A 10,143-nucleotide genomic window follows, 5' to 3' on the forward strand; every position below is an offset into this window, starting at 1 on the left:
CCTCAAATAAACTCCTACTACTCTAAGTGAAGCAGTCGAGGCAGAGGAGCCAAGCTTCCCTTGTGCAGGCCAAGGTCCTTCCAGTAAATTACAGGTGACATAAAGCCTTCTTTGCAGTTCAGGCTGTGAGGATTTCCCCATCCTGACACCAAGGCAGTAGAGAGAAGAGACCAATCCCCAGAGCTGGAGTATAACTTTTTGAGCTAGATTGAGAACACCAAGGGTAGATTGCGACCACTGTAATTTTCCTTCCTCATTCATACTCTTCTGATCTGGGTGAGGTACACCACCTCAATCAGCCTAATACACAGCAGAAAGACAGCAATTCTTACCATACCTTTCTGTATGATATTTCTGTAATACCTTGACAGAATACACTGAGAGTTGTTTAACTCTCAGTTAGAAGAAAAAAAAAGAGTAATAGGAACTAGAGGTTTCAGCTTGATGCCAGTCTTCCACTACACTAAATTAATACTTGAAAACATTAGAATTTAAATTATTTTGTATTAATAAACATGAAAGCTAGATACAGAATTTAACTTTTTTAGCACAACTAGACTCTCACAGAAGGCTTCAGAAATAAAACATAGTTAAGGATAACTTGATTAACTCACTACAGAAGAAGAACATGGGACAGTTTTCCTGAATGTGTTCAGAACACCTTTGGAAGTTTTCATATAAGAAATAAGGGACCAAAGCAAAACTGGAATAAAACAACACTTGCCACCAGTAGACTTCCCCAAAGCCAGGCAGGATGAACTGCTTGGTTCCTGACTATTTGTCTGGAACTTGAATTTTCCCTCAGCAATGTCACAAACCTAGCATTTCTGGGTTTAATTTAGTTGATTGTTACTTTTATCACTGCTGTCAGGTTATATTTGCTTAAAGAAGATTATGAGCCCAATCAAGAGCTAATTTCAAGTAGTTTACTAGTATTACTGCATGAAATAATGGATGTAATTAGAGTTACTCATCATAATAGAAAGGTGCGGTCTGTGTCAGGCCTCAGAGGTACAGCAGTTATCTACCTAACAGCACGGTTTATCTATATCCCTTATGTGGCTATGTCATTCTTATTTTAAATTTCAGGTTGTTTCTTCAAGCTCTAAATAAAATATAAAATGAGAATTAACTATTCTGTTGACTGTCTCAAGACCTGAAAGACTGCTACGATTTAAATGCTTTTTTTCCTTAAACGGGAAAAATCTTCCCTCCATAGGAAACTCCTATGAGTTTCCTACTTATATCACAGCCAAGCAGTTCCTCTTCATGCCAAAGGTGAGTGGCTGGGACCACCAGATGATTGCAACACTACTTCTCAAAGTATCACAATAGTGTGCATTATGCATATGCTTTCACATTTATACACACACACTTTATGCAAGGAGAGTAGTGATGTAAAAATCTGATTTCCCCATTTATTGATTTGGAAAATATTCTGAAGCTATTCTGAATAAAAGAGTTTAAAATCCTAAAGAAGCCGGGGTTGTTTAGTCTGGAGAAAAGGAGGTTCAGGGGGGACGTTATTGCTCACTACAACTACCTGAAAGGATGGAGAGAGGAGATGGCTGCTCTCTTCTCCCAAGTAACAAGTGATAGGACAAGAGGTAACAGCTTCAAGCTGTGCCAAGAGAGGTTTAAATTGGATATTAGGAAAAACTTCTTCACCAAGAGGGTAATCAGGCATTGGAACAGGCTGCCTAGGAAAGTGGTAGAACCACCTCTCTGGAAGTGTTCAAAAACTCTGTGCATGAGGCCCTCAGTGACATGGTTTAGTGGTGGTTAACAGTTGGACTTGATGATCTTAAAGGTCTTTTCTAACCCATCTGATTCTATGATTCTGTGACATGGTCATAAAGAAGCTATCAGAACTTACTTCTCCCATAAACTCATATTGTTGTCTTTGGACTTTCCGAATCTCTGTACTCCTGTCATGGTTTAAGCCCAGCTGGTAACTCAGAACCACGCAGCCGCTCGCTCACTCCCTCCCTCCGGTATATACAAGGTATAATACAAACCACTACTGCTACCAATAATAATGATAAGAGGAATAACAAGGAGAACACAACCGCTCACCACCCGCTGACTGATACCCAGCCCAACCTGAGCAGTGATCTGGGCCTTCCGGGTAACTCTCCCCAGTTTATATACTGGGCATGACGTGCTGTGGTATGGAATAGCCCTTTGGCCAGTTTGGGTCAGGTGTCCTGCCTCTGCTTCCTCCCGGCCTCCCCTCCTCCCTGGCAAAGCATGAGACTGAGAAAGTCCTTGGTCAGAGTAAACATGACTGAGCAACAACTAAAAACATCGGTGTTATCAGCGTTGTTCCCAGGCTGAAAGTCAAAACCACAGCACTGCACCAGCTACTAAGAAGGAGAAAAATGACTGCTGCAGCTGAACCCAGGACAACTCCTTATTAGTGATCCTATAACAAATAAATTTTTCATAGTTTAACTTTTTTAGATATTCAGGCTGTGCTGATCATTTTCTTGGCTTTCGTACCTGTCTTGCTGGTTGATTCCTTTTGGATTTGCTGCTCAATTTTAAGCAGCCCTGTTCATCACTTTCACAAGAGAAATAATCACTACCTCAAGCTGAGGTTTACATCTCTCAAAGACTTGGGACTAGCAGCCTACTCAGATTTATAGCCGGGTCCTCAAGCTGAAATGCAGCACTACAAGTTGTTCAGCTAGCAAAGGTCTCCTGATACCACAGCTCCATTTTCCAAAAGAAATTAGCCTTGTTACAGTCCTACGGTGTTTTATTTAACACTCTACATCTCACCTCAGCCACCAGACTTCTTTCTCGTTCTGCCTGACACCCCTAAGGAGATGCAGTAATTGATGATTAGCATTCCAAAGCCATGCTTGCATCCTGTGAGCCTGTCATATTTAATTACATTTTAACTATATTCGTCTTCTATAATAGCCTGAACATAATTCAGATAATTATCTTTTGCTCTCTTATTCTCTGACTCTGCCTGTCTCACTTAGAGCTCCTTGCAATGAAAATCACTTTCTCTGCTCAAACATACAAACAGACTCTTGGGCCAAGTGCTTTCATCTCTCCAACAGCAACAGCTGTCACTGAAAACTCAATGGCTTTGTACATTCCACAATCTCTTCACCATATTCTATTAAGAAGAAGAAGAAAATCATTAGAAACCCCTTCACTTTCATGTTTCTTCCTGTCTTTTTCTTTATTAGGCTATTCTTTCTTAGGCTATTGCAAGAAGAATGCAAGAAATACTCATGTCCAGGTAAACTGTAACAATAACTTGCTATTGCTTAAGCTACTATAGCTCCAAAATAGCAATTCACCTCTTAAAGAATTTAATGGCTTTTCTCAGCATTTGGAATCCTTGCCTAGTTAGTTCTACGAAAAGCTGCTATCTTTCTCAAGATTTATTACATATAATAGGCTATAAATAGCAACCCTTCCCTGTTATTTCCTTCTCTTCCAGAAAGAAGAAATTAAGCAAGAAGTGGAAGCTTATCTTTTATTGAGGTTTTCTAATGAGCCACTTGCACTAGAGAATAGTTCCATGCTGTGGGATCATCACAGCATCACTGATAATAGTTGAAACCAAATTCAGGACAAAGATGTAAGATGAAAGAGAAAGCCACTACATGTAACTAACATTCAACAAGCTGTAACTGTTCATTCAACAATTGTAATTGATTCAGACTAAGCATGTACTTTTTATGTGCACATTCTGTCTCCTCACTTTCCAAGGTGACATACAACCTCCATTTTCTGTTCCCCACTCCAAGAAGAAAAGCAAAGCAAAGTTGGAAACAAATGTGGAAATGAACACCACACCCTGAAAAATGTCAAATATCAGCAAGTAACCTCGAATTTACTTTCAAATATTTGTCCACATCTGCCTCATTCTATATAGCAGATGAAAAAAAAAGCTTCTTAGCTTATTTGGATATGGACTTCTTCAACTTGAAACATATATAACATATTTTAAAGAAACACAGTATTTATTATGATGGAATAGTGAGGAGATGCTTGTAAAAGCAGATAACAGGGTAAGAAGAGTTGTGTTGTCTTTCCATATATCAGTCTATGACTGTACTGATGTAAACACGGCAGCAAGTAACTAGCAAGTGATGCTGCCAAACAAAAAATTGCATGCACAGATAAGCAAGCCAACAGAGACTTGAGAAGTACTGTAGTATGTTCTGCATGATGTGCACTTTATAAGCACAGAAATGTGCACTAAAAATGCTGTAACAGTTATTGTTATACAGGCATTTTTCTTTGTAAAATACGAAAAAGGTCTACAGCTACCTTATAAATTGCCTATAAAAAACATGTTTTCCACCATAACAGTACTAAACAATAAAGTGAAGTAGTACTCCCTCTCCTGTTAAAGCTGTAATTTAACATACTAATTCAGAGTCAGACCTATAAGGCACAGAAATCAAACTGGGTAGCTAGCTGGCTCAGCCTCCACCGCCTTTCCATTCCAAGACAGAGGGGCAAGATAAAGCATGAGGAAGAAAACATTACAGGGAATCAAAGGTAATCTACATCTTGGGTTCTAAATTAAGTAAAATTATATGCAGTCCTAACCTGGTTTACTCAACTAAAATCTGAGACCTAAAACTGAGATTCCATCAATTTTGCTGTTATCATGACAGCACTCTCTAAAAAGGTGGCCCTTCTAAGGAAGCAAGGAAGGTGCAAGCTAGAAGTAACAGCTTTCCTCTGCAGCTCTCAGAGACAGAGGCAAAACTCTTGGTTATATTTATGCATCTTGGTTATATTTATGTGTTAGTCCATTGATGAGATAGCAAATATACTTTATCCAGTCTCATAAAGAAAAAAATAAAAAAAAAAAAAGCCAAAAAGGACTTGAAGTACTAATGGCAGAGGTAATAAAAAAATCGTTAAAGAGAAATAGGTTGAGAATCTAGAATAAATGTGAGAATAATAAATACTAAAAATCAACTGTCACAGTATTTGTTACATAACAGCTTTATATAATGACAAGTAAAAATCTGCATTACTGCTTTCTGGCAAACACCCCCTCAAGTTTCTATCCTGGGAAAACTCCCCTCAAGTTTCTATCCTAAATACACTTCCCATAGGGAACACATAATTCTGAAAGCATCTGAACAGAATTTGTAGTTATTTCTGCCCTCTGATTGGCCCCTCCCACCAATTTAAATGAAATACCCGTCCCCTAGAAGAACATCTACTAAACTGCTATGAATGTTTTATTGCATATGATTTATTGTAGAAACCAAACTTGGGCTTGATAAAGCAGACCTATCAGAATAAAAATTCTGACATAAAAAAGATTTAATGAAGTCTAAACTGACTGACATCTTTATAAAGCTTATAATGTGAAAGACACCTTTTAGTAACCCCTGCTTTCACAGCTTCAGTGCTGACAGTTTTCCCACTTTAGAAAAAATACTACATAAAGAAAATGTTAAAACATAGTCAAATTGAGCAATGGTAAAACTCAGTGCAGTAATTTTTTTTTTTAACAAAATGTAGTAACCAATTTTCAAATATATCCATATCCATATCCTAATGTAGGCAACCATCTCCATTTTTGTACTGCATAAGCTCATATAATTTAGCTTTCTCACACTTTTTTTTCAGTTTCAACAGGTGGTCTTTCTATGCTTCCAGAAATATAGTTTATATATCAATATCTTACACAAAAAGAAATTATTAGCAATTTGCTTGCAAATGCCATAAGCCAAATTTCTATGCTGTAGCAAGAACTGTGCATGTAGTATCTCCACATACATCCTTGGGGGACAGCAGTGGTGGCAGACGAAGGCTGTGAACTTGAGTAACTTGACCTCTGAGTTCATGTTACATGCTTTTGTGTACACCACAGCACACATGCAGAAGACAACCTTGTGCAATCCTAGAGGTTGAATTGTTTTGTTATGCTTACTCATTACCAATAGTTATTGCTCCTGATGTTCACAGATATAACAAAGATATGAAAAGCCATCCAATGCATTAACATACCCAGTAGTACAACTAGTAGGATGCTTTTAACTTTGAAAACTTTTTCCCCCCCTCTTAATCCTACAACAGATTGTAAGCTATTTTGTTACATAACTTTTCCTACCAATGGAGTAGTTGATTAACAACAAATATATAAACAATATTTTTAGAGATATGAGATAGAATCATGCTCCCTATTAATCAGTTCCTTTGTGGCGTGTAGTCTAACACTGTATTTATCACACTCTTCTCTCACATTCCCTTGGGTGTGATTTCATGGCCCACTCGTAAAAGCTTCACATTTACAGCAACTGCCCTTCTATTACTGTCGATAACATCTAATTGACATGTCAAACCTCCAAGGAATGCAGTAAATTGAACCACAGCCTCTAAGAAGAATAAAACAGTGAAAAAAGTAAATCAGCATGTGCCTCCACAGAACAGCAATACAAGCATACTGAGGTTTGCTAATGGAAAGGAGGAAAACTGTTACCCTTTCTGCTACCACACTGAATTATCTATTAACCTCAAAGGTCACAAAACAAAGCCTTGCGACCTCAGATTGAAATTTGCTCAGAAAAGATCCTGAACCTGGGATATAATCTGTCCTGGTAAAAACATTATTGTGAATAAATCAATGTCTTAAAACTGCATCTGTCTGAATGCAGGATAGTTGTAACACTAAAGACTATACCTGTTTTGGCCAGCATAAGCAAATGTGTACTTTTCGGAGTTTTAATGAAATTAGATGCTGAATATCAAAAATGTAATTAGGGAAAATCTCTAGATTTGATGCATTAACGTCTGATTGACATCTTGACTATACAAGGAGATGTCAACAGTTGCAATATTTAATGGCTTTGCCTGTAGAAAACGGCTAGAGACAAAACAGTAACTTACCATCTAGTTCATGTACATTTGGGCATCTGTTTTTCACTGGGTTATTAGATGATCTTATGCAACAATGAATTTCAAAGCAAACAAACATAACTGCAAAACAACAGTTCAAGTATCTGGCATTCCTTTTTTATCTCGGGCAGATAAATAGGCCAGTTTCACATGAGACATCTAGAATTTGGATAACCTGTTTTGTAGTAATATTTACTTATAAAGGTGCTGAGAGTGTGCATGTGTGTGGGTGCCTGTATACATGTGGGTATGTGCATTTTCAAAAGAGGGAAATATTATGACTCTGTAGAGGTAATCCAATGTATTGCCAAAGAATCTTTCCGTAATATAAAAGAAGTAATCTGCAGCATTGAGTCCTTAACCAAAAGCTGCAAATTTGTTCCTATACTGAATGGCAAAAAATCTTTGCTTAACAGGATGTAAGAGAGTAGCACTCTCCTCCTAGTAAGAAAATTTTTGTTTATGTTTTGATTTATGTTACAATTGGCAACAGTTACTGAGACCTCTTAAGATGACAGGCTTTTCCAAAACTTCTTAATGTTGTAGGTCTAAATGAGACACAAACATTTATGTGAGGGAATATTTAAGTATTCTTAGCCTGTACGAGCAATCAATCACAGACGGAGGACAATAGAATATACAAATACCTGAGAAGGACAAGATACAGTGAAGTAAAGCTGAACAACAGAAATCAACTTAAGAGATGAAAGAACCTACTAAAAGCCAAGTTTTCTTACATTATCTAAGAGCTTCTCCATGGCAAACAACAGAAGCTCAAACAGGTTGCATATTTAAGTGAGGCTGAGCACTGTAAACAATGGTGTTTGTTGTAAGACAGAGCAACAGCCAAGATTTTGAATACTATTTATTTTATAAGACAAAATCAATGTTTACTCATAAAATAAAAATTCTGTCAAGGCATTATCTATCAGGTTTAAAACATAGAGTGATCATTTCCCATCACCTTCACCTTTAGCCTGCATCTCCAAAACAGGGTTATATACTGGTAAGACTTGCAATGTGCAAATCCCCATAGAATCATAGAATAGTTAGGGTTGGAAAGGACCTTAAGATCTTACTGATCATCTTTAATATTAAAAAATGGTCATAGTACCATCCAGCAAAATACAGCAACGTAGTCATGCTACAACTCTCAATGAATACATGTATTTCTTGTACTTCTACACTATAAGGAACACTTACAGACCCAAGATGCTGCTACAGACATGGGCTGCTCAGTCATCTCAGTGTCTCAAAATCTTACATTCTTCAATCTCAGCAAGCGTTTCTTATAATTATCTTCTTTTCAGATTTTTTTTCAGCACCCTTAGACTTTTCAAAAGGCAAAGGGTTTCATCTTTCACTAACTCACCCAGTATTTATCTCATCTGCTTTCCTTTTTAGCCTAGCACAGATGACAGATTAAGTTAAAAAGAATGGGTACAAAGAGGAGTGGGCAAACTTTCATGATTAATCTCAAAAATAAGAATATGCAAATCAGGTCTTGGAGCTTCAGTATCTCAGAGTGTCCCTACCTACAATCAAGACACCTTATTCATCAAATTAATATTGGTTCCACAAAACCTAATTGATTAACACTGTAGTGTTTTTAGCTGTTTTGGGGGCATGTGTTGAAAACAGGTATGGTACCATATTCAAGTAAATGCAGAAGACAATCCAGTGAAGTTGAGAATAAGGACGTTCTAAAATGGAACATAGGGAACGTGTTCTCAGAACCAAGTCTGAATGCTTCTATAATCTAGTCCCTGGGCTCAGGGAAACACAAATCTGTTTTGATTTTCAGTGTTTGTATAAATCTATCCTAACAACAAGCAGTAAAGACAATATTAGAGTGAGTAATATTATCTTGGATTCGTGTGTGTTTTTCACTCTCACAACCACAAGTATTCTGCCCGCTAAGCTATCCTGTGTTTCTGATATATTAAAGAAATAAAAAAGACTGAGAAAGTCAATGGACATTGAAGTTTATCTGAATCTACTCAATGCATGTGTGAAATATGCAACAAAAAGCCAACAAAGTAGCTGATGTCTCAGAATGACAGATTTACCATAAAAAAAAATAAAAAAAAATCAAAGTGCACGTAATTGGCAAAATAGTTTAAAGTAAATTCATATTGCCTTTAAGAAAGAGAAGTGAAACTACAACAAAGTCTTATTGAAAAGCTCTAGAAACTAGGTACTCAAAATCTCAAATATGTGTGCAAGAAGGCCTTCAGTGTTTTGCTTAGTGGACAGGGAACGAGAAAAGTACCTGTGTCAGAGAGGAAGGCAATGCTGAGCACCATATGCATGTAAATACTGCAAAGGACAAGTCTGATTATCCAACCCATGTCTTTGCATTGATAACTTCTAAACAAAATGTGGTCAATGAATGCAAATTTGACAAAGCAACTGTAACTGTATGCCAGATTAGTATGTTCTTGTAAGTCCCAGGCATCAAAACAGGAGGTAAGAAATCTACAGGGAGGCCATGTGTCAAACAGATAAATGACAACAACAGCCTGGGATGAAAGTACCATGGCACATCATCATGGTGATTTACGCAACTTACAAGGTAGTACAAAATCAGTGATTCTGGCAGCAGCTGGTCTTGCTCAGATTCAGTCGGTATAAGCAGTTGCAGAGATGAAAACATAGATGAAAGACTGCTAGCGCAGAATATGCAAGAATGAGTGCAGCAGCCAGGAACTAAATAAACCATATCCCATACACTTTCACAATATGGACAAAAAAAATAAAATTCCTTCCTAGTAAAACCAAAGATGCTTTATGACTATTGACTCAGGAAGTAAGACAATCAGAAAAAGAATGAATAAACACACAAATAATAAATGGAAGAATATCAGACATACTTGGGAGTTGATAAACCAATTAAGGCAGCCTCTCTCTCCTGCAGTAGTCTTTTCACTCTTCAAAGAAGAATGAAAATACATTGACTGAAACCCCTGCCTGTGTCTAGCGCTTACAGTAGCGGTAGTTATCCATAAATAGTGAGAATTAGCTTATACTTAAAATGTAATCTCTTCTAAGAAGTACAACTTGCAATTTTGCTGTTTTAGCACAGAAGCTTTAGCAAGTCATCTGACAAGAATCTAAAAGGCAAAGCCATTGGAAAGTAATGTCTTTCATGTAATAACAAAAAACTTCCATGTGATAATAAAAATAATTAATTAAAATAATGAATAATAATTCTTGAAAGAAAATCATAGAATAGTTAGGGTTGGAAAG

This window comes from Nestor notabilis, unplaced genomic scaffold (assembly GCF_000696875.1).
Source record: "Nestor notabilis isolate BGI_N333 unplaced genomic scaffold, ASM69687v1 scaffold7197, whole genome shotgun sequence".
In the NCBI taxonomy this organism is placed as follows: Eukaryota; Metazoa; Chordata; class Aves; order Psittaciformes; family Psittacidae; genus Nestor; species Nestor notabilis.